This window comes from Microtus pennsylvanicus, chromosome 7, assembly GCF_037038515.1.
Source record: "Microtus pennsylvanicus isolate mMicPen1 chromosome 7, mMicPen1.hap1, whole genome shotgun sequence".
NCBI classification, from domain to species: domain Eukaryota; kingdom Metazoa; phylum Chordata; class Mammalia; order Rodentia; family Cricetidae; genus Microtus; species Microtus pennsylvanicus.
The window spans coordinates 107,917,249-107,942,991 of NC_134585.1; the positions used below are offsets into that span (position 1 = coordinate 107,917,249).

The 25,743-nt window shown below is 46.6% G+C and overlaps 1 pseudogene; it reads right to left on the minus strand.

The window, feature by feature from the left end:
* Window positions 1-21,844: 21,844 nt before the first annotated feature.
* LOC142853875 (large ribosomal subunit protein uL22-like) lies at window positions 21,845-22,478 on the minus strand (annotated as a pseudogene).
* Between the last annotated feature and the right edge of the window lie 3,265 nt (window positions 22,479-25,743).

Genomic DNA, 25,743 nt, shown 5'->3' on the forward strand with positions numbered 1-25,743 from the left:
TTTCCTCTGCCCCCTGCTGCTGTCCCCTCATTTGGCACTTCCCTTTTCCCTTCCCTTTAAAATCTGACCTAAGTGTGAATGACAATGGAGAATAAAACAGCTAATGAAGGAAAAGAAGAAAAGGCTACGACAATAGCCCTTGCCCTGAAAGGTAGCTCTCTGGGTACATTTGACAGTGGCAGGGCTGGGGAGGAAACGGTAGGAAAGAGCATGGGTTCAATTCCAAACGCAGGCACTTGTTAGCTGTGAGAACTTGAGAGCAGTCATCAAAAATCTTTGTGCTTCAGTCTCCTAATCTGCCCAACAAGGAAGCAAAGCCCCTTTGCAGTGTAGGACTGGATATAAGGAGGGGACAGCTAGCCAGTTTAAATTAAGTCAGAAGGGCTTTGATCATCAAGTTCCCTTTCCAGATCTCCAGTTCTTAGTCCTGGTTCCAAAGGGACAACCAGCTTGTCCCTTGTTCCTTTTCTTTGGTGAGATTCCCCCCATTCCCCATCCCTTTCCCTCCTCTCCCCTCCCCCCAGTGACTTCTCCTTTCCCTTCTGTTTAGTGTCCTGCTTGGCCTTTAGGAAAAGGCTGTGGTGACCACTGCAGGGAGTGGCAAGTAGTCATGAAAAAACGGTTTATGTAGATAAATATTGAATAATCACACTAAGTATCAGAATCATGGTGCAGCTCCATTTGTATAGGATTCTAGAAGATGCAAAACACCGATCTACAAAGGCAGGAAGCAAGCAGGTTTGTAGTTGCATGGATGGAAATACTGGAAAGGAAACGGGAGATGTACTGCCAGTGATTTCTTTGAGGCAGGGTGGGGGGTAAGGGCTATGTTTATTATCTTGAGTGTATTGACAGTTTTGCAGGCTTATGCCTGTATCAAAATGTCTCAAATTTTATGTTTTAAGCAATACAATTTATTGTACATAAAGCATACAACAATAAAGTATTTATCTGAGTTTTAGACTCAGAAACAGAAAAGCAGGTTTTCCAAATCCCAGTCCCTCCCATTTAACACCATTTAGGGGCCCAGAAAGTCTCCCTGATTGTACTGGGGTCACCTTGTTAGGATGGGCAGCACCTCTTCTTGGTGCTCCTGTCCCTGCTGTGTGCTGGCACAGGCAGGCAGGGCAGGGCGGCATTGTGGGTATGTGATCTAATGCCTATAGCCAGGCTTAGGGAAAGATGTGACTGTTTACAGAGAAAGACAATGAAGTTCAGAAAGGACCAGACGCTGGCCATGGTAAGCTAGCTGGTAAGTGGTATGGTTGGGACCAAACTCAAAGTGGCACGAGTCCACAGGTTGCTAAGTCACCCTGCCAACTGGATAACAGGTTTCACCATTTAGGATGTGGATTCAGACCATCAGAAACCCCTGAAGGCACATCCTCTTATCCTGAGGAGGGACTGTGACCTGGCAGGAAGATTGCTCTAGAAAGGGATTGATGTCAATGGTTAACTGGCCACAAGTTAACTCTGGGACTGGAATCAGTGGTATGAGCTTCCAGACTCTAATCCTCTTTTGTCTGTTCCAGCAGAGGCTCGGGGAATGCTTCTCATATTTGCACAGCCTTGAAGCACTGCTCAGGAGAGGACCAGACGACATCTGGTTTCAGTCTTGGTGCGCAGAGCTGTGTGGTCCAGGGGATATTCACTTGACCTTTCTTTTCAGGAGTTCAGTTGTGAAATAAGGTATGCAATCTCTCAAGCCCCACGTCCCTTGTTCTTGGGATGACGAGGCTGGGGGTGGGGGAGGACAAAGGGCAGAAAGACTGAAACCTATGTTTACAGCCAGTACGTATTGAAATCTCAAAGGATCAAGGAGCTTAAGGAACTTAAGAATGGGTTTGGCGAAGTCCACTGGTAAATTGATTCACCAGTGGGCTGAGTCTACCGTGAACATCACTGCCGTTGCTCTGCTGTGGTGGGGCCCTGCAGGCGTGTATCAACGGACTTTGGAGAACATCCTTGAAAGTAGAGTGCTGCCCTACTGACTTCACAAATCTGCTACTCAACTCAGAAAAGTCAAGGTCAGTTTCTGTAGGAAGGAGGAAGTGTCTATCTAGATGAACTCCAGCTGGTTCCAAAGAGCTCTGGGTGGAGCCAGAGACTTGGCTCCTGGCCCGAGTTGTCTGCTGTGTCCCGTACTCCTCACTCAAGACTGGCTACAGAGGGTGTGCCTCTGCCTAAGGCTGGGCTGCTCAGTGCGGGCTGGCCAAGTACCTGTGAATGAAACAACGCAGTGGGTCGGAGCGCGGAACAGGTGCCAGCAGGTGGGGCCTGATTCCAGCCTGCTGGGCTTTAGCTGTGACTCAGTTTCCTCAATCATGCACTTTCAGGGTGAGGCTGAAGGATAAACCACTTGGAGTGGAGCCTGTCCAAGCAGACACAAATGTAACACAGACAGTATTACCATCCTCTGTGGCAAATGGGAGCTGAATGGTCTACACCAGGCAATTATGGCAGATACTCTGTGGGTTCTCAGACCATCTATGGTATAAGGTGCCTGTGAGTGCAATGCCCAGGTAAATTCACTCACTGTCCCTTGGTTTTTCTCTCTCAAGGCTCTTTTTGAGGTTGGCAACACACGTTCTTTAGACAGCTCATGTCACCCAGTGGCTCCTCGATAGTTCTCAGTGTGGCCAGGATGGTGGTCCTGTAAGGTCCTGTAAGGGCTCCATCTGAAGACCAGTTGGAATGGGCTAAAATGTGAAATGCCACAGGCCACTTGACTGCTCTGTGGGCCTGGGTTCCAAGCAGCCAAGCTACCTTGTAGCTGTACTCTTTACAAGTTCCCCGAGTTCTCTGCCTTCCGCTTAAGACTTGTGTGAGCTTCACTTCCCAGGCCCACGTCTCTGTCATGTTCCTTGCTCCCTGAGACACTGTCATGTCCCCTGTTGTCTAATCCAGACACCTGAAAGTCATTATAAGACCTATGCTTCCTCTTCTATGCGGACGGCCTCTACGTCCAGCCAAACACATGGCCTCGACATCCCTGCGTGCTCTCCCTCACTTCTCCTTCCTGTTTGGTCAGCTCTGGCCACCAGCGGGCATGATCACATCTCTCCAAACCCATTTTGGCCCTCTGCCTTCATACTAAGGGCCCCATTTGCTCTCCTCTCCTTAAAGGAGAAGTAGTCACCTTTCTAGGGTGCAAACCAGATCATGTATCCCTTTAACTCCTCTTTGACTCTGTATTGCTGTGATCAACCAACATTTCCTGAAAGGCAACCAAAGCCTTCTATGATGGTCCTCTGTCCTCCATGACCTCCACCTTAGAAGCCTATGCAGGCATCACACTAGGCTGACTTGAAGGTCCAAGTGGCTTAATCTAGACGTATAAGGCTAAGATCTGAAATGAGACAGGCTTGGAGTCCATTTCTTCTTACCTCTGCTGCTTACCACATGTGTGACAGCTTCTGGAACCTGCAAGTCTTCCTGCTTTGGCTTCAGCCAGCTCTAACACCCTCTCTGCCCACTCAGTGACTTCTAATACTCAGTTCATGCGATGTCTACCAGGAAGTCTTTCTGGCCTTCTCTCTGGTTTCTGTCTATTGATCCTATGCCCAGAATATAAACCTATCAGATCAGGTTGAGATACCCACTATCATTCCATGCCATTGTCTACTAGGAGGGCAAGGCTATATCTCTTATCTTGGCTTTCCTGGCATCTACTGTGGCCTGGTGCACTCCAGCAGACAAATGGACTCTGTGGTACAACCTGCCTTCTTCACCTTCTCTTGCCCTGCACCAACTTGGCCATTCTCTGAGATCATTCTAGCTTCCAAGTATCTGTACCCACACCATTGTCCCCAGATGGAAACACCTTAACTCAGTTTGTGGCCCAATTGACTCAAAGGTAGGCATACCTCTAAGAATTCAGCCTGGCACACACTAGCCCCTAGTATCCAGGTTCCATCCTGGTTTATCTGTGCCTGGCTGCTAGTCTGATCCATAGTCTTCCTCTCTGATAATAGAGAAGGAGAACAGAGCAGGTACAAGAGAAGCCACTTAAAATCAAGCGATGGCCCTGGCCTGTACTAGATCTGACCGTAATAGATCAATTCCTGCTACTCCCTAGGTAACCATGGAGTATATGACACGGAGGATACTTTCTCCTCTTTATACTCCACTTTACTGATTTGGAAAATGTGAAAGTTGGATGCATGTGTGATCTCTTTGTTCTAAGACAGTGGCCTTGACTTTAGTTGAGGAGTGGGAGCCTCAAGAAAGCAGTGGACATACCCCCTGCATCTCTTCTAGCATCTCAATAAAGCAATGGACATACCCCCTGCATCTCTTCTAGCATCTCAAGAAAGCAATGGACATTCCCCCTGCATCTCTTCTAGCATCTCAAGAAAGCAATGGACATACCCCCTGCATCTCTCCTAGCATCTCAAGAAAGCAGTGGACAAACCCCCTGCATCTCTCCTAGCATCCTTGGTTCTACTGTACTGAGTGATGATGAGGCTCACAGAGGTCAAGGTCACTTGGTCCTAGTGACTGAGTGGGACCTGAGCTTCAGCCTCTCCAAGTTCCAGGACAGCAGTTCTCGTTGCAGCTCTCCCTGTCTGTTTAGAAGGGAAGGATCTGGAGACTTCAAAAATCAAGATCACTTGGAAAACAAGTACCTCAAAAATTCGAAAACAGTGCCAAACGGACGCTCAGTGCATCCTAATGATGTTCTCCACGTCCAAGCAGGGCCGTCAACAGCAGAACACAGGGAGCCTGCAGTGCTGAGGCCTCATGGGAGACAACGGGCTCACCCTGCTCAGGGGATAGGTGGAGACACACAATGGAATCTTTCAGGTCAGAGCAGAAGCTGGGCTGCTACTTTGTACCAAATGTTTGTTGAATGATGACTGAGTACTGAATATCAGCTAATGGGAGGATACCTTGTATAGAGTGGAGAGAGAGAGAGAGAGAGAGAGAGAGAGAGAGAGAGAGAGAGAGAGGGAGGGAGGGAGGGAGGGAGGGAGGGAGGGAGAGAGAGAGAGAGAGAGAGAGAGAGAGAGAGAGAGAGAGAGAGAGAGAGAGAAAGAGAGAGCAGATCTTGTTTAGCTCCAGCCTCTCTGACCCAGTCTTTGAAGCAGGGAGTGGGAAAATCAGAAGATCAAGGAGGCTTCTGAGTCATCTTGGCTGATGATTTCCTGGTGTTGGAGAGCAAAGATGCAACTGAGAGAGAAAGAGGATCTGGAGGCACAATGATCAGGTCCGAAGTGGGGCCGGGTCGGGGTGGGGGTGCGGATGGGGGAGGGAAGGCACCGGGAGAGTCCCTGTGGTTTCTCTTCCTCCTGCACACTTCCAAGCAGGAGACTTGGAGCACCTGATATTCCAGGATCATCCTGCAGCGCCACCCAGTGACCATGTATAGAAGGTGCGGGACCGTGCCTAAGAAAGCAGCAACTAGGTTGACGGAAGAGGAAAAGGCCCAGATAGTATAGAGAACTGAATATTTTCCTGAGCTGGGGGTGTGGTATAGGAGTCCCCAGGAGTCTGTGGACCTAGGCAGAGTCAAGCTTTAAGGGGAGTTCATGCCCTGAAGGGTTTCCTCTCTTCTCTGAACCCTATAGCACAGGCTTGCAAATCTCCCTGACTGAATTTGCAGATGGTGGACAGACGAAGGCCTGAACATGCACCCGACAGCTGGCCTTCCCCGGATGCATCTGGAGCAGGTCACATTCCCGGCTCTCAGGTCAGCACAGTGGGCTGGAGAGGAGAGAGCGGAGCTACTTCGCTGGAGACTGAGAATCACTTCTCTTTCAGCCGCCACACCCTCTTCAAGATCGGGGAACTTCCCAGAAACAAGTCCAAGCTCTTTCTCTAATAATTTAAAGTAGGACACAAAGCTCGAGCCGAAGGGAGGTGGCACGGAACCAGGATGAGGGTCAAAGCACAGCTCGTCTTTCCAGGCATGTGTGAGAAGGACAATGATCTAAAGGAGGTTGGCACTGCTTTCATCCCCATTGGACACGCTGACACCAAAGCTTTGGGTAAGGTGACTTGCCCATGGCCACATAGATGAGAACCAGGGGCAGAAGGAAGAGATGAGTCTTGACCTGGCTGGGTCCCAAGGGCACTGGGCCCACCTCTGTGGGGGACGCAGAGCCTGGCACGTACATATTAGTTCAGTTTGTAGATGCTAAAGGGATGGGTGGGGAAGCAAAGTGGCCAGCATCTGCTTCTGACCCAAGGCTGAGAGTTGCTTAAGCTGGACAGCCAATTGGAAAACAGCATGTAAGAAAGAAAGAAGGAACTAAGCCTTCTGAATGTGGGTGACAGTTACGTGGCTTGATCTGTTGGGGGGGGGTGTCTGGCAGTGAGACCAGAACCTATCATGGGTGCATGAACTGGCTTTTTGGAGCCTATTCCCTATGGTGGGATACCTTGCTCAGCCTTGATATAGTGGGGAGGGGCTTGGTCCTGACTCTACTTGGTATGCCAGACTTTGTTGACACCCCAAGGGAGGCCTTACCTCCTCTGAGGAGTGGATGGGGGTGAAATGGGGGGAGGTTGGTGGTAGAGGAAGGGAAGGGAGGGGGAACTGGGGCTACTTTGTAAATAAAAAGAAAAGAAAGAAGCAAGCAAGCAAGCATTCATAAAGGATGGGCATTTGGGAGGTTTAAGCAGGTTTGTTTCTTTAAGCACAAGGCCTACCATGGTGGATGGTCTAAGATGGTCTCAAACACGTGGGCTCAAAGCAATGCCCCCCTTCTTGGGTTTAAGTCTTTTTAGTAGCTGGGAATTGCAGGTATTCCTGTTGTGCCTGGCGTGGGGATTGAGCATTTGCAGGAATATCTACATGTTTTACCCTCCCTCCCTCCCTTCCTCCTTTCTTCCCTCCCTTCTTATCTATCTATCTATCTATCTATCTATCTATCTATCTATCTATCTATCTATCTATCTATCTATCTATCTTCCTTCCCAACCAGAAGAAAGAGTCTCTAGAACAATCTATTTCTTCTTTTTAATTATATTTTTTAAAAGAAATCTTTTCTTATTTTACATACCAATCCCACTTCCCACTCCCTCCCCTCTCCTGCTCTCTCCACCTCCTCCCATCCACTCCTCAGAGAGAGTAAGGCTTCCCATGGGGAGTCAACAAAGTCTAGCACATTGCTTTGAGGCAGGACCAAGGTCCTCCCCACTATATCTAGGCTGAGCAAGGTATCCCTTCAAAGAAAATGGGTTCCAGTAAGTCAGTTCAAGCAGTAGGGATACATCCCGGTTCCACTGCCAGTGGTCCTGTAACTGCCACCCACATTCAGAGTTTGGTCATATGCTGGATCCCCCACTGTCATTCTGGAGTCAGCGATCTCCCACTAGCTCAGGTCAGCTGTTTCAGTGAGTATTCCCATCATGGTCTTGATCCCTTTGCTCATATTATTGCTCCTCCATCTCTTAGACTGGACTTTGGGCGCTCAGCCCAGTGCTTCACTGTGGATCTCTGCATCTGCTTCCATCAGTTGCTGGATGAAGACAGAGCAATCTATCTCAAAGACCTCTGATTATTCTGCCCTTTATCACACAGTATGCCTCTTCATGTGATGTACCTTTATCTATCAATTTGATGCATAGGCACTTTTTAATTATCTTATCTCTCTTTTATTAAAAGTCAAATTTCACGAGGAGGGTGGAACACTCTGGGGGCTCTATTCATATCTGCAGAATAAGAATTTACATGGCTGAGTGAATTCCAGGGCAAGGGGACATCGGACAGAACAGAGAAACTGAGGCACCTTGCTGCAACAATGATCTATGAATCGTGGAAGGTCATAGCGAACCAGGAGAGACCGCTGGAGGAAGATTGAAAGGGTCATATGAGGAGTTTGGATCTACTGTGTCTATGAGAATAGGGGACCATTGAAGGCATGGGGTGAGAGATGATAGACAGACTCTTCTAGTCCATGTTTCAGAAAGACAACTATAATGAAGATAACTTCAGATAAACGTTATGCAATTCATAGTGAAATTTGTAAAGAAAATGTAGTATAGTGAGTGGATCTGGGAACCAAGCAGGGAAAGGTTGCTTCCCGATGAGAAATGGCAAGGGTGTGGGCTCAAGCCACTTGTTCAAGTAAAGGAAGGTTAGAAGGGAAGAGGACAGAGAAGACAAAGGTAGAAAGTGCCAGCTAGAAACTGTTGGAAAGGCACAGTCCCCAGAGTTAGGAAGCTCTGGCAGGTAGGAGCCTGTGGGGTCAGTGTAACAGGGCCCTCATTGTTACTGCAGCAGATGGCAATGTTGACTCGATGATCAGATGGAGGCTGAGGCTCTGGCGGCTGAGGAATCCAGTCTTTTATCAAGGAAGGACATTTGAAACCAAGGGGAGAATGAGACCCCCTGGATGACAGTGTAGATGGAGTGAGGAGATATGGAGGTACCAGGTAGCATTCTTTAGGATGGTCACATCTTGGGGGAAAGCAAGGGAGGAAAGGGTCCTTCTTACCTTCCCAGCATTCCCAGCACAGGACATGGCAGGTTGGACACCACCGTATCTCTCAGGTCACTGTTTGTACTGCACTGGGGTCAGGACCTTGGGAGACAAAAAAAAAAAAAAAAAAAAAAGATTCATTGGCAGCCTCTGTAGAGTTAAAAACAATACTTTACAGAAATCTCACAAAAGTTTCATAGGCTTTTTAATCAAAGCCCCCTCACCCTCTTCCTGCTCATCTGTGTGATGAGACCTCACATCTGGAAGTGAGCTCCAGATGCATGCTTTGGCTAGGTCTGCGAGGTGGAAAGCCTCTGGAGCTGACAGACGTTGGTGGTAGGAAAAAATAAGGATGCTGTCCCTCCTCAAGGGGCTTGCTCACTCATGAGACACTGGGTAGATGGGCATCTGGTGATGAATGTTAAGATGCTACCTGAATCTTGCTTGTGAGTGGAGCACAGGGAGAACACCTACTTACAGACAGGGCTCATGGGACCACACTTTGACGCACCCTGTGCAACATGGAGGGTGGCCCCTATGCTTGTGTGGGAAAGGACATTTTTCTAATTGCTCCCTAGAATGTCTGCATTGCCTTGAGTCCAGGCCTTAGATAAGAAAAAGCAGGGGGGAATATAAAAGAATAAAAGAAATACAAGGCTGCACTTACTGGTCCATGCTTAGAATTCCAGCACTCAGGAGACAGAGGCAGGGAGATCTGAGGACAGACTGGTCAATACAGCAAGGTCAGCTGAAGCTACACTGAAAGATTCTGTCTAAAATAAAGCAAAACCAAGTCAAACAAGCAAGCAGTCAGCCCACAAGGTAGGTCAAGGGGTGAAGAACCCTCTTTGGGTGACTTAGCATCGATACTTAAAGTGTAACAGACAGTCAAGGTTTGGCAAATTCTCATTTGCTTTTTACATCTCCAATCTCCCCCACCTCTCTAGGTAGCAAGTCTCCTTAACTGCTCAGACACAAACCCCAGGATGCAGCCTTTGACTAATCTACCTGAACGGGGTATCTAATCCCTTATTTCAGTACCAGTACCAGACAGTGTGATCTTAAATGTGGACTCCCAGGGCCCCTTGCTCTTACCTTCGCCTCTTGCAGAAGCAAGAGAGACCTAAAAAAAAAACAAACAACAAACAAACCAGGTGGTGTTATGACTTTGTTCAAAATTCAATGGCTGTTCTCACCCTCAGAACCACAGCCAAAGTCCTCTGTGGCCTAGAAGGCTCTCTACCATCTGTCCCTGGGTACCTTTCTGACCTCATTTCCAGCCACCCTCCCTGTGTTCATTCTGCTGGGCCAGCTGCCTCCTTGTTGGTCCTCAAACTCAGAAAGCACAGGGATGGACAATGGTTTTCGCACTGGCTGTTCCCAGTGCCCCAGGAGGCTCTACCGCAGTCTTATGAGTCCACCCCTTTAACTTTTTTTTTTTTCCTACACGTTACTTCCACGTTACCTGTTAACCCTGTGCCGAGCACATAGGAAGCGCATGCTAAGCTGTATGGAGTAGTAACCCAGACCGTGCTGTCTGGCTTTGGTGATGAAGTCTGCTCCTACCCGCTTTAGCAGGTTATCTTGTAAAAGCATGAACCCCTTCCTCCATGGAAATCTCCTCAAGCCCACTGAGTGGGTGCACGTGTGGCCATCAGCCACCAGAGGGAGCCATACATAACGGCGCTGCAGACTGCGGCTCTGACTGAGGCAGCAACCTGAAGACTTCCCTGAAGCCATCCGACACCCACGCACCAGGAGAGGCCTTGAGACTGCAGGGCTGTAGGCTTGAGTTTCTGAACTAACTGCCTCCCCTTCCCCCACTGCACACTCCTCAAACAATGTCCTGGGGGATTTATTCTTTTTAAAGGGGAAGGTGAGATTTTGAGAGTTTAAAATGAGCTTTCCCACCTATCTGCCAAGCCTCAAGCCTCGGCACCTTCAGTCACCTGAGGTCACATCTCTTCTGACACCCCCCCCCCTTCCCTATTCTAAAAATATAGACTCTAGGAACGGAAGCTTCAGTGAAGTTAAACAGCTCCAGCCTTCCTCAGAACAACACTCCCGGTCTTCTTGAGGCTGCTTGGAACTAACCAAGGGGTTACTGTACCTTGTACACAGCAAAAATGGCTGTCAACTGTGTCAGCTTCAGAACGGGAATGGGAGAGCTTGGGGAGGGGGGAGGAGAGGATTTTAGGCACTAACTTGGAGTCTAACTAGGGCCAGGAGGCACCTGTCAGTCAGCCTCCAACCAAATTTGACATCTCTGACACTGCCCCTGACCTCCAGGTCTCTCCATCTAGACGCCTCTTCCTCCTTCCTCTCCATGCGGTCCGTGTATGCAGACCAGTTTTGCAGACCCCTAGAACTGAGCAATGTCTTAAAGATCACCCCAGAGGTTCTAGGCTTGCCTAACGACCACAGGTGCCAGGAGCTCCCTGCTCATCACCCCCTCTCCCCCTGGGGTTTGCTTGCTGCACTTTGCCCCACTGTGACTGGTGGCATATCTTACCCCATGGAAAGGGAGTCCTGGCTCCCAGGCATGGCTGCCCATAGCCTTGCTTGACTCTTTTTAGCCTTTCTCAGGGCCACCACTCTGAGGGAAGGTTCTTTCCCTGGCAGAAGGGATGACGAGGGGTGGGGGAGGGAGTCGGGCAGCTCTGGCAGGGTACCAGCTGTGGATCTGTTCTCCAGGGCCTGGAATGCAAGGAATGGCGGATGAGTGGGGCTGACCGAAGGCACGGCACGAAGGAGAAGTCAGTCTCTCAGATTGGCAGTCCATCGCGCAGTGCCTGCCTCTCCTTCATTCTCCGTCTTTAGGTTTGTTTTCAAATATCCTACCGCCCATCCCCCAAGGTGTTCTGTGTGGCAGATCTTTTCGCCTGCAAAGCTGCTTCTGTTATGCAATGATGAGTGAAGCCATGCACTGTTAGCTGTGTGAACATCTGTAACAGCCAACACAGCTTCTGGCCAGTGTGAGAGGCCGTACACGCCTCGCTGAGGTGTGAGAATCCAGCCCACGGAAACAGCACTCCACATTCTGTTTGGTCTGGGCAGCCTTGTCAGAAATAAAGGTGTAACTTTTCCTCAGGCTTTTGACATTCTACATCGTGAAAGCATGCATCACTGTCCCTTTGGGTCTTCAATCTTGGGTTGAGGCACTGGCTTGGGGGTCTGACTTGCTCAGCACCCCCCCCCCAAGTCTGCTTATTGGCTGCACAGACAATGGCTCATTACGTGATGTTTTAAATGTTTCCACAAAGTGTGGGTTTTAAGGCTAACTTTAACTGCAGTCCTCCTGGGTTATATAATGCACTGACTTCATAAAATGCAGAGGACTGTGTAGTGACATTCCGTTCGTGTTTCAATAAATAAAGCTTGCCTGAGGCTCAGAAAAGTAAAACAGCCTCACTGGCCAGCCTTACAGACCAGGCAGCTATGACACACACCTTTAATCTCAGTAGCCACACTAGTTTGCCATAGATACCAGGCAGTAGTGGTGCACACCCTTAATCCCAGAACTAGAGAGGATTATAAAACGGGAGGAGACAGCTCTCAGACTCAATTTCATTTTGAGGTTTCCTGGTGTCAGGATCACCATTTTTGGACTGAGGTTGAGGTAAGAGCCAGTGGCTGGTTGCTTTGTTTTTTTGGTCTTCAGGTTGAACCCCAATATCTCTCTCTGAGTTTTTATTAATTGTGCTTCAGGACTGTGGAGTATAGCTTGTGTGGACAGCCTGATTACAACTCTTGTTAAAAACAAGAGGTTAGTGCAATGATTCCAGCCACATAAGGCTGATACTTCTGGGTTCTAGGGGCCATGCATGTGCAGACAAGCCCTCTGGTAGAAGTGCCCAATGGCCCCTGGGGATGTTAAAGGGCTCCATGGGACCCATGTGCGGCGTGAATCATCCACATATGACTCAGCTAAGCCCTTGCATGCATGCGTAAGCCCTGTCATCTGCATATGATGTAGCCACATCAACCCCTGTGTGCATGCGATAGGCAGCTTTGAAAAGCTGGGCGCGCCATCTCCCCCCACCCCTCCACTTCCCCAGGCCTGTACACGCCCCCTCTAATAAACTCCTAAGCGGGTTTGTTGCGTGTTTCATTTCTTCTTCTCACTCAAGCCAGGTAATTTCATTGGTGCCATGAAACTCAGGAGGCCCTCCTGCCCCCAGCTCCTCTTCCGGGGTCGGGATCTGGAACTGGGTATTTTTTTCCACAACAACCACGTGTTCCATTTGCCTGAGCGTGATTTCTACGTACGCCACCAGCTTCAGTTGGTGAGTTTCCCTCATTCTGGTCAGTTTAACCATTTCTCCAAACCCGAGGAATTGATTGCTGAGCTCCTGGAAATCTTCTGGTGTTCCTAGAAATGGGGGGCCAGCCCCCAACCACAGTCTTTATGGCTACAGTTGAGTCCTTCACTGACATTCTCTGGATTGCTTACTTTAGCTAAAATTGGTCCTTCTGCAACTGGGGGCCCAGGGCCCCTCAGATTTTCTTTCTCTTTCTCTTTTTCCTTTCCTTTCCTTGCCTTTCTCGCCCCCCCCCCCCCCACCATGAAAGGCTGCTTGGAGCAGCCTAGAGGCCTCTCTGGCTTCTGAGTCACCCCAACTGGGTCCAATCAGGCTGTAGCACCCCACCTGTAGGCAGAAGACGCTCTCCTACAGGTCCTGTGGTGTTCTCCACTGATTTATACCCTGACTATAGTGGGAAGACGTCTCCCTGTAGGCCTTGTGGTGTGGCCATTTTAGCAGGTTTTCACAGCTTCAGCTATGGGTAGCAAGCCATCCAAACCCATCAATCCAGCCTCCTCCCTGAGATGCCTTTTAGAGGTCCTAAAACCTCAGGCCTTAATGTCCTACTTACAGATTTTCACACTTGTCCATCTTTGTTCAAAAATTGGCCTTGTTACAATTTAGATAGCAATCTAAAGTGGCTGCCTAACGGCACCTTTGATCCTAATATTCTATGGGAACTTTCTAACTACTGTTATTGCATAGACATATGGAAGCAGTTTCCTTATATCCAAGCCTTTTACTGTCAAAGCTCTAAGTCTAAGCTCTCTGTCCTTGCAAGCTGTTCACTGCTCACATGTTCCTGGCTATACCATCTGAACTGGAAGAACATTCCACTTCCGCTCTGGACCCAGCTAACAAACCCCTGCCTTTTTTACCTCAGTGGGAAGCTACTCCCATTCCTTTAGGAACCGGCTGGCAGCTTGACTTTACTCATATGCCCACAGCCAGATGAGTTAAAAATCTCCTGGTTTTGGCGGACACCATATCTGGGTGGATTGAAGCATTTCCCACCACTAACAAGAGGGCCCAGACATTTTCCGATTTTCTTCTCCGAGAAATCATCCCCTGGTTTGAAATCCCAATCTCTTCTTAGTCGGATAATGGTCCAGAGTTTACTTCCCAGATTTCTCAAACTTTATCTGAGGCTCTTAACATTCCCTGACATTTTTCATATCCCATACCACCCTCAGTCTTCAAGGAAGGTAGAACAAACTAACTGTTCCTTAAAAAAAGTGTTCTTGTTAAAATGTCACAGGAGCTTCACCTCAACTGGGTAAATTTTTTGCCTCTGGCCCTTCTTAGGCTTAGGGATCTCCCCCAAATCCCCTTTCCCTCTCACTCGTTGAACTCATGTATGGGCAGCTGGTTTTAACCCCCAGCCTCTCACCTAAAACCTCTCCCCTTCCTGATCATCTGCTTACTCTGCTGTTATCCCTTCTTCACTCCCTATTATGGGATTTTACCGACTACTCATTACCCCAACCATGTGTCAATTCATGCCCACCACTGATTAAAGTAGAGGATCAGGTGCTATTCTCTCTCCCAGACCAATGTTCTTTACCCCTTTCCCTTAAATGGCAGGGCCCTTTTAAAGTAATCCTTGTAACTCCCATAGCTGCCAAGCTAGAGGGATTTCCTCATTGGATCCATCTGTCCCACCTTAAACGTTTTACTCTTCCAGCTCAAGATACTCCCTCATATACGGTAACTCAAATAGGGCCCTGCTCCCTTAAGTTCCAGAGGGCACCAAGATCAGCCACTCTTTCTCCATTTTCAGAAAAATAAAAGTCTCATCACCATGCTCAATTCTCCTGTGCCAAAACCCCCATATGCTCTCCCTCTTCCTCTTTCTCCTATCTGCAATGTCATGTCTTTCTCTATATCTCCAATGTCATACTTAAATTTCCAGTTAACCACTCAGCTGTCATTACAGGGACCATCATTAAACATAGAGCCGGAGGTACAAGGACTGTCAAAATCCCAGGTGGTAAGAAACAAAAACGAGTTTGGGGACATTCACAGGCCCAAACTCCAAGAACTCACAAAACAGACTTTAATATAACAGGTTTATCACTGACTGCAGCAGTGTCTCCTGGATGTTCAGGTAATACCATGATGCTAAAGAGAACAAGTGCCTTAAGATTTGCTTCAGGTAAAACATTACGGGGTCTAATAATTCCCCCTTCTTTTCCTCCCTACCGTCTTCCATTCCAATACTATATCATCACAATTATAAGCTTTTAATATGTCTAAAATTTATTTCTTTACAAACATTTTTTCATAAGCTCTAGAGAGCCAACTGGACCTATCTAAATGGACCAGACATGCCCAGAATAAGAATCATTTAATTTTTCCCTTATCATTCTTGGTCTCGGGAACCCCTGGGAAATTCCCTCCTCCACCCCCCAAATACCCTCTATCTTGTATCTTGGAACCCCTGGGAAATTCCTTCCTCCACCCTCCCCCCCAAAATACCCTCTATCTTGCTTCTTGGGACTCTCCTCCCTTAATCGCCAGGACCTAAATTTTTTTCCAGACATAATTTTCTGCCTTTCTAGCATCTTACGAGGTTCAAACTGCCAGCCAACCTGTTCCACAGATCCCCCAAAAAACCACAAAAATAATCAGCCACCCCAGGACATGGTCAAGTATCTCAGCTCTCCGACACCCACAAAATCAGCAGGAAGCAGTCATTTGAGACCTTAACGACAGCCCATTCCCACCCATTAAAGATCCCAAATTCCCCAAATTTTTATAATAAACAAAGGGTGGAATGTAATGATTTCAGCCACATAAGGCTGTTACTTTCAGGTTCTAGGGGCCATGCATGTGCAGACAAGCTCTCAGGCAGAAGTGCCCAATGGCCCCTGGGGATGTTAAAGGGCCCCCGTGTGACCCATGTCCCGTGTGGATCATCCATATATGACTCAGCTAAGCCCTTGCGTGCATGCGTGGTTGCACCATCCATGTATGACTCAACTAAGCCCTTCCACACCTGCGTGAGTCCCATCATCTGCATATGATGTAGCCACATCAAACCCCTGTGTGCATGTGCTAGGCAGCTTTTAAAAGCTGGATGTTCCATCCTCCTCCTCCTCTCTCTCTCTGCACACTGACTTCCCCAGGCCTGTACACCACCCTCTAATAAACTCCTAAGTGGGTTTGTTGCGTGTTCTGTGTTTCCTTCTCACTTGCACCAGGTAATTTCTAGCAATCTCAAGAGCTAAATGGTTGACAAACCCTCTAAAAAAATAATGTGAGATTGGATTATATTAAAAAAAATCCCATCATTTAAGGGCTCTTGAAGTTGATCAGCTACAAATAGTGTATTGAGATTATCCATGAGAAAAGTGGTTTTCTTGTTTAGGCTGCTTCTTTCCTTCCAAGTTTGGGTAAAGTAGGGCTATGATTTCCTTCATAGAAAGTTGTCTTGGTTTGGAGAAGAGGACAAAACTCTGCACTCAGTAGAGTTTTCAGTACATGGGGCAAACTTGATACAAAGCAAATGTGTCTGCTCTGGGCCATGCTGGCCTGAAGTACGAATGTGCTTGCTCTGGGCTTTGCTGGCCTGAAGTTGTTCCGCTGTTGGTTGGAAGCTCAAACAATTCAGTAGTCTTACAGGAATCTGGAAGAAAGAGAGCTTCAAAAAGGGTATGTATTCTTCCCACACATCTCTGTCTGACCAGTAGGTTCTGTCAATAAGGCCCAAGAGGACCTGATGGAAAGCTAAAGTCAACTTCAAACCCTTTCGTACTTTGGACATTCACTCTGTCCCAACTCCATCCACTGTTAGTGAAAGCCTGCCTCAAGGTTTCAAATGTTAAAAGTCATCATTAGCTTGGCTGGAAGAGGAGTCATTTATGGGCTACACCTTTGAGCATGCTAGTGAGAATGTTTCTAGAGAGGCTTAATCAAGGAAGGCTGTGGAGGCCCAAAATTGTCTATTTCCACAGTGACCAAAGGTCAGAGAGTTGGGACGTGTTTCTACTTCCTTCAAGGTTCTTGTGCTTCTACCTCAGACAAAGGTCCCACCTCGTTGTAACTCAAGAGAGTTCTGCTCTCTCAAGGCTATTGTCAACAGGTGTGGCTAATTGCCAGACCTGGTGCTCCTGGAATAGGGAGTAGTTTGTTCCTACCTCAAACAAAAGTCTAAGGATCCAACTAAGTTCCAGTTCTTTATGGAAATAACTTGGGATTCCACCCAAGGAGTGGTTCGCCTACAGAGAGTTTTGGTCTAGGGTGTGAGCATGACTTGGCTACTTGTTTTGTTCTAGCAACAGAATGTAGCCCATGACTTTCAATTGGTATGTTCATTTCTGTTAGGAATATTTCCTAACCAAGCCACTCCACCAATGCAAAAATAATCCCAATCAAACCAAATTAAAAGATATCTGGGTTTAATAAGACAGCTGTGCTCCCAGGTGGTCCCAAGGGGAAATGGGAAGCTGCCAAGGTGACCATGACCATTGGAGAGGAAGAGGGAAACCAGGTGTTTATTTTCTGGGGAGCAGTTTAAATAGCTTGTGGGAGTGGTCTTGACCTTTCCTGGGGAGGGCTCAAGGTTTGGTGGGCACAGGGCAGGGGCCTCCAAAGACCAAGGCTGGGATTACAATTTCCCTGTATCATATCAGTTTAAATAGCTTGTGGGAGTGGTCTTGACCTTTCCTGGGGAGGGCTCAAGGTTTGGTGGGCACAGGGCAGGGGCCTCCAGAGGCCAAGGCTGGGATTACAATTTCCCTGTATCATATCAATGCAGTCTTTTGTCTTACTCCTACCTTTTGGGGTCAGGGGTATTTTAAGCAGTTAGAAATTAAACGACGGCAAATTTTCAATACTCACCGAAAAATTCCCTCCCGATACTATCCTATTTGTTTCCCCTTTTTATTATTTTTATTCGTGTCTTCATATTCTTTACTATATTTCTAAATGCCCATTCCCTCACCCTGGCAAGAGGTATTTTTGTTGAGGCTGGACCCTGACAGGAGACACACCTTGAATGAGTCCTGCCCCAGCCCACATCCCAGCGCTCATCTCCTTTCGCTCTCTGACTGTGGAGGCAAAATGACCTGTTTCACACGCCCCTCCATGATGTTCTCTCCATGAAGACCTGCATCCCTTCAAACTGTGAGCCTAACTAACCCCCACCTGCTTCCTTAAGTTGCTTTTGTTGGGTATTCTGTTCCAACATGTGATGAGAAAATTAACCCCTAGTGTTTGAGCCCACCTTCTGAGTCATTGTCTGGCTATTCTGCAGAAACAAGGGCAATTCCTCCAAAGCCAATCTGAAAAAAAAATAATAAGAACCCTAAACCAACAATAAGAGCAACAGTAATAAACCCTGAAGAAGCTGAATGACGACATTGGTAGAAGCAGTGCTGTACCAGGAAGAGGCACACACCACAGGTTAAGTTCATGTAGATGATATGAAAAGGGAGCTCAAACCAAGCAGAAAACCAGCAATAATTCTTACTACTGCTAATGGGAATTTAACTGCTTAACTGATTTATTTTCCTTGGAGGGCAATTTGGCAGTAGCTTTCAAAAGTACAATTATATTTACCTTTTAGCTCAAGAACTCTGTTTCTTTGTTTTTGTTTTTATTTTTGGAAACTTATCCTATGGATTCAGCTTAGTGTATCAAAGTGACAAATCTGCCCAAGGCCTTCATGGTCCAATGATCTGTAACAGGAAGACTGAACACAGCCCTGGTGCCCATCACCAAGCAGTTGGTAAACTATAGTTTGTTGAGTTGTACCCATACAAAGGAATTAAGTGCAGGGCGTGCTCAGTGAGTGAAAGACCAGCTGCCTGATCACCTGAGTTCAATATCCAGAACCAACGTAAAAGTGCATCTAATCCCAGCATTCCCTATGGCAGGATGGGAGGCAGAGGCATGGGAGGCAGAGGCAGGAGGAACTTGGGGAAACTCTGGCCTGAATGTTAGAAGGCCAGCTAGCCTTGGGTATGCAGCTCAGCAGAATTATGCAATTAGAAGAGAGACTCTTGCTTCAACCATGTGGATGGTAAAAAACAATTTTTAAAACTTGTCCTCCGGAGAGGGTACCCGAACTGGCCTTCACTGTAGTCAGACTGATGAATATCTTAAATGTCACATAGAACCTTCATCCAGGAACTGATGGAAACAGAGGCAGAGACCTGCAGCAGAGCACTAGGGTGAGCTCCTAAAGTCCAGTTGAAGAGTGGGAGGGCTGAGAATGTGAGCAAAGAGGTCAAGATCGTGATGAGGACACCCACTGAAACAGTTTACCTGAGCTAATAAGAGCTCACCAACTCCAGTTGGACAAGGGAGGAACCAGTACAGGTCCAAACTAGTCCCTCTGGATGTGGTGACAGTTGTATGGCTGGGGCAGACTGTGGGGCCACTGGCAGTGGCACCAGGACTTATCCCTACTTCTTGTATTGGTTTTTAGAGAACCCATTCTCTTTTGGATGGATACCTTGCTCAGCCTAGATATAGTAGGGAGGGCCTTGGTCCTTCCTCAAAGCAATGTGTCTTACCCTCTCTGAGGAGTGGATGGAGGATGGGGTGGGGATAGGTAGAGGGAGTGGGAACTGGGATTGGTATGTAAAATGAAAAAAGATAGTTTGCTTTCTTTTACAAAAAGCCTCCATACCTAGGCCGTGGTATGTGCATGTTCATGTATGTGTGTATGTGCACACACCCATAATAAATAAGCACACAATAAAATAAAATTTAAAAGAACTAAGAGTATTTCTATGCTTTATGTAGAAAAAAGTTCTAGATATATGATAAACAAAAGGAACACAAAGACAATATATTTAGTACGTCACTTTTATAGCATTTATATCATACAAATCAGGAGAATGAAAATATGCATATATGTCTGATCATATCTGCATAAAGACCCATACTGGAATAAATCTCATGGTTGCCTCCAGGGACTTTGGAGTGGGGTGGAAAGGTCAGGGTGTGAATGAAACATCTCAATGCATTCTAGAATGTTTTTATTTTAATCTGTGTAAAATTACTAATTACTAATTAGTTTTTACTAATTTACTAATTATTAATTACTAATTTGTTTTGATTGTTACTAATCAAAACAAAAATAGAAAACTTACGGTGAATAGATGTTTAGAAGCACATACGAATGTACATGCATGTGATTCACCACTCCCCAACCAGAGAAATGTCCTTGCCAAGGGTGGTTTCCCAGTATATAAAAGTCTCAACTACCTAGGCCTTAGGCAACAGTTGGGCCAGACTACCAGAGAAATCCATGTGTGTCTTTGACCTTTCTGTCACCCCGCATGGAATATTCGCCTTTTACTCCTTACTCAATAAATGTCAAGACCTTCTTTCTGCTTCTCTTTTGTGGTTTCTAATGAGGAGTGTGGTGATAATGATGATGGTAATATCATAGTTTACTGTGTACGAGGTACTTCATAAAATGCCTGTTGCTTTGCATCTGATCTCCCCACCAGCTCTGTGGCAGGAAAGTCACACACACAAGAAACTGAGGCCAGAAGAGGTAGCTCCAGAAATGGTACGGTGTGATGATCTTGATGTTTGGACTCAGAGGGGTTTGGCCTAGAGTTTCAATTCAGCTCCTTCCTGGTTCTGTGGCCTTGGGGTGTCTTCTCATCTGCAGAAGCCTTCACCTAATCGTCTAATGTGGGACAGAATACTATGTCTGAGTCACTGAAAGACCATAAACAGTGCCCTTATTTTGGTCTACCCTGGACATCTTGGGATTTGGGATTTGCTGCCAGTTTGGACTTTACAAAAGAAGGAGCAGAAGAAAGGAGTCTACAGTGGAGAGAGAAGGAAAAAATCATCCCCTTTCCATGCTCACCTCGCCCATTCCAGCCACTTCAGGTCGCAGTGAAGAAGTCTCTGGGATGTCAGAGGGATTGGTCACACTCCACCTTACTGGTCCCTGGTTTCTCCTCAGGGAGTGTTTTCTGGGGGAGACTTCCTCCCCCCCGGACTGTGAACTCCTTGATAACAGAAACCCATCTTCCGCATCTCGCTGCTGCGGAACAGGGGCACCCTAAACATTTGTTGACTGAGATCTGTTTGTAGTGAACTGGACAAAAGACCATGACTTACGAGAGGTTGTATTAGATGTCCTGTTTCGGAGCTTCCACCGGGCCCTGCTCTTCGGCATCCTATCTCCAACCATGCACACGGTAGATCCCTCTCTTCCAGCCACATCCCCAGGAGCCCAGCCTGACTCCTTGTGTTTAAGGCACGCGCAAAGTCAGTGCTAAGCGATTGTTCACTGAGTAAACTGATCTAAACTGATCATGCTGTGGACCACCTAGGACTTCAACAGAGCTAGTTCTCCTAGGAATCATGGGCTTGTTCTGGGAAGTCAGAACAAGTCCTTGATGGCAGGATTTGATGTGTTCTCTTAAAACTATAATTAGATTCAATCCATGTCCTAGGCAGAACACAAGGATCTTCAAGGCTTCTAGACATACCTGCAGTTAGGTTTCTTAAGGGTATTTTTAAATTCTTAGTGCTCAGGGCACCTTTCATATCAGTTAATCTAGAATGTCCAGGAACGAGAGCTTGACATTGGTGATATTCAGAAGTCCCTCATAATCCCAAGAAATCCATGGTGACCTCAAGACCCTGTGTGATCCTCAACCAGAGATTTCTAAGAACCTCTAATAGTCCCAAGGTCTTCAAGACACAAGATTCCTAGTGGTTCAGTCAATTTTGAGAACCATTGACTTGGGAAATGCATCTTTGTTATTGAAGTTGTTAGGTTCCCTAAATCACATGGTTATTAGGTATTCATAAGTCTCCACCATGATGTAAGTGGAGTTTTAACTACAAAGCATCTGTAAGGATGAAGCATCTAGTGTGAGGGCTGGAATGTGTTCAGTTCTTTTAATGTCTATTGATACCCCTGAGAAGTAGGCTAGGGTGAGCATCTTCTCTTCAGCACAACCCCTTCTTCCTGTTTTCTGTGGGATTTTTCAGTATTGCAATCATTTTCTGCCATGCTAAACAATGAGCACCTCAAAGGCTTGAACCACAAGCAAAGTCAGTGTCTGACTCACAGTGGATGAGTGACATGTTGGTGATTTTGATGTGTCTATGCATTGTGTGACAGCCTTTTCATTTCTTTTTTTTTTTACTTTTATCTGCATTTATTTCATGTTGAATTTATTCCCGTGCCAGAAGTTTTTGTTTCTTCAGTTTCTTCTGCGGTATCTTTTTCTTCTGTGCAACCTCCTCTTCTGGCTTTGGAACAATCTGTTCCTTTTCAGTGAGGATCATCTGATGTGGCAGGGGGAGCTCATGTATGGGTTAATCCGGCCATGAGCTCTGTAAATTCGTCGGCGCATCTTAGGTGCTTTGTTCACCTGGATGTGCTCAATGACCAGAGAGTCCACATCTAAACCCTTCAGTTCAGCATTGCTCTCTGCATTTTTCAGCATGTGCAGCAAAAATTCTGCACTCTTTTTTGGCCACTGACCCTGTGTCCAGCCCCACTGTTTGGCCTGGATGCACCTACCAACTCCACCATTGTACCGTCGGAATGGCACACACTGCTTCTTCAAAGTGACATCTTTCAGATACTTGGTGGCTTTTCGGATATGCATACCCTTGATGGCCTGGGCTGTTTCACGGGTGTTCTTAAAGTGAACCTGAAGGTTTGATCCTCTCGATTTGCATGATTTTGTGGGGTTTTCTGGGTCAAGAGAGTAGCGAACCATCTTCACGGGTCACCTCTGGCCGCTTACAGGAAGAGCGTGTGACAGCCTTTTCATGAGGAGAAACAACACACACACAGATACACACACAGATACACACACACAGATACACACACACAGATACACACACACACACACACACACACACACACACACACACACACACACACACACCTATTCACCCTAGATAGGGAACCTGTGACAGAAAGTGCAGCTATGATTTGAAGGGAAACTATCAGCTTAGGACCCACAAGGCCAAGTACTCAGCACCAAGGAGATGTATTAACCCTAGGGGAACAGAGGGCAGGGATAAGAGACAAACACAGGAGATAGAGGATGAGGTAGAAGGGGAAGGGAACAAGGGAAAGGAGGCAGGGATATTTGTCCCAGAGGGTCAAAGGACTGGCTCTGGGTAGAGAGGAGACAGACATGTCACATAGGCAAATGACTGTTTATAAAGATATAGAGGGAAATCCTGTCCGAATGAGGTGTTTAATTTTAATTGAGCATTGTAACTAGGTGAGCCAAGGGGAGCTTTTGGTTACTGAACTTCCATGCTTTGATAACTGGACCTTTGTAGTCAGCCTCAGGAGGAGAGATTGATAAATAAGGGAATAGGCCTTGGTGGGTAGCTTCAGGAATGTAAACTAACAGGCAGAGGGAATGGGGAAGAAGGGCAAGGCCGGCCGGAGCTGTGCTCACCACCCTAGAGCTGGCTGGACTCCCTTCACCTCCAAAGTCTAGCTTGGTGAATCAATGAGTTTTACTGTTGTTACTTACTGGAATATGGGTGAGGGGTTACCTACTTGGGCAGAAATGACTCAAAGACATCTGCGTCACCAAAGCCCACTCCAGCACGAGAGACAGCTCACAACAGCTGGAAAACTGGAGGCCACTGAGCAGCCACAGGCAGCTCAGCAGTTTGGGGAGTGAGTGCGCTTTCCAGGTGGCTCAGCCCGTCTGAGCCTCTTCCAGGCAGCTGAGCTGGTCTTTTGTTTCTGATAGACAGTTTGGTTGGTTTCTGATTCTTTTCAGGCTCTTTGTTGGTTTCTGGGTTTTCCGGACTTGTCTGAGAAGGACTCTTTCCTTCAGAGGAGAGAGGAGTCCAGTGCATCTGGTCAGCTTCAGGGACTTCCTAAAGCCATTTTGGGTTATTTACTTCCTGTCTTAACATGTTTCCCTGCAGGATGAAATGTTTCAGGCCCCCCTTAGAATATCCATTGTTTCACCTCCTTGTAAACAGCCTGTCCTAAAATAGCCCATTGTTTCGCTATCCTTTTATATCCGATGTCTTCACGACTTTCCCTTTAAATGTCTGTAGGTCCTGCTGAGGGGAAATTGCTATGCAACACTGTGAAGCCTCTCATTAATTTATGATTAATCCAATGAACGATGGTGATGGCAGAAAGGTGCAGCAATGGCAAAGGAGCCAGCTAGGAGGAAAGAGTAGAAAATATACCCCACAAAAATGGAATTGAAAGGAGAAAGATCAAAGGTGAAGAAGAAAAGGGAAAGAGATTGTATTTTTTTCTACTCACATAGTTCAGGGGTCGGCAAGTCATGCTGGGGGAAGTAGGTGCTTAGATAACGCTGCAGGCTGGGCAGTTAGTTAGCTTCTCTAAGTACCATGTACTTTATATTTTTTTTTCTGCTAGGATATTTATTACAATGAAATTAGTTTGCACACTATTACTTGAAAAATACCTCTTTCCTCTTCCAAGCTTTGTTCAAACAGGGTAAACTCCTAGGGGAATCCATCTTTGTGTTCTAGTGTTTAGCACAGCACAACATATTGTAATATTGATAAATATTTACCAAGAGTCTTTATGATGTCTCACGGTTTTAAGTTCCTTCTGTTAGAAGCATCATCTTTGTTTCAAGATGGCTATGAAGGAAAGTTTCAGTGAAATATATCAGGATCTAATGTATGGCAGGCAGGTAGCATTTTAACATTTAGCACTATGAGGGAGGGGAAAGACTCATGAAGTTCCTGCTCTGCTCTGTTTCTTCTACAACACCCCCAGGGAAAAGAGTTGAAAGTGCGATATGTTGTAATCTTTTAGGAAAGGTAAAAGTTGGAGAATTCAAGAGACGCCATTAACTTCCTGGCCACCCTCCCCCCAAATCACAAGAAACTCCAGCATCCACTTACAGGACTACTTGGTCACACACCAGGCAGCCAGGCCTGGTAAGCCAGGCCTTTGAAACTCATATTCCAATCAACCACCAGATGGCAACATAGACCCCACTGACCGACAGACCAGAGCTTTCTCCAGGATCTCTGAAAAGCTCAGGGGGAAAAGTGGTCTTAGTACTTGCCCTTCAAGCCTTGTAAATAAAGCTTTGAGATAGGCATCTTCCTTTCCATTTCCAACTACCTGTTGAAGCCTACCCTGGGGTCACTCTAGCCCTGGAAGGTCCTCATTCAGCATTTTCTCCAGAGCATCTAGGGTGTTCTTCTTTTCACTACCATTCTCTTAACAACACCCTGTAGTAAGAGGCCATTAGTGTGTTCCCAGCCACCCTCCGCTTGTTTTTTTCCTGGCCACCCAGACTTCCAAAATAACCACACAGAAACTGTATTAATTAAATTACTGCTTGGCCAATTACTTAGGTGTATTGATAGCTAGCTCTTACATCTAGAATTAAGCTATCTCCATTATTTTATATTTTACCCTGAGGCTTGTGGTCTACTGGCAAGGTTTCAGCATGTCTGTCTCTGGTGCTGGCTCCATAGCTTCTCCCTGACTCCGCTTCCTTTTTTCCCAGCATTCAGGCCCCCTCCCCCACCTAGCTCTATTTTACACTATCATGGGCTCAAGATGGTGTCTTTATTAACCAATGGTATTCACAGCATACAGAGGGGAATCCCACATCATCTCCCCTTTTCTGTGTAAATAAGGAAGGGTTTAACTTTAACATAGAAAAATTACATACAACAAAACAGGTATCAAGCAAGAACTACAGTTATAATATTTATATCTACTTTATCTTTTATCATATCTAAGGAAAACTTTAACTATAAATTCTTCAACTCCATCAAAGACCCAGAAGGATATAATATTACCTAAAAAAAACCCAGAAAGTGCATTGTAAGCTACTTCCAGAACTCAAGAATTGACAGAGACATTCTTCTGCATCCATCTTCAGCCTACAGGCCCATAGTATCTAGCTGACTTTTCCATAAAGCAGAAAATTTCAAAGGCAGGTACGCCTATATTGGCACTTTGTCAGTCACTTTCTTCTGTATCCAGCATAATGTCTGGCAGACTCTTTTATGAAGCAGGAACTCTGAAG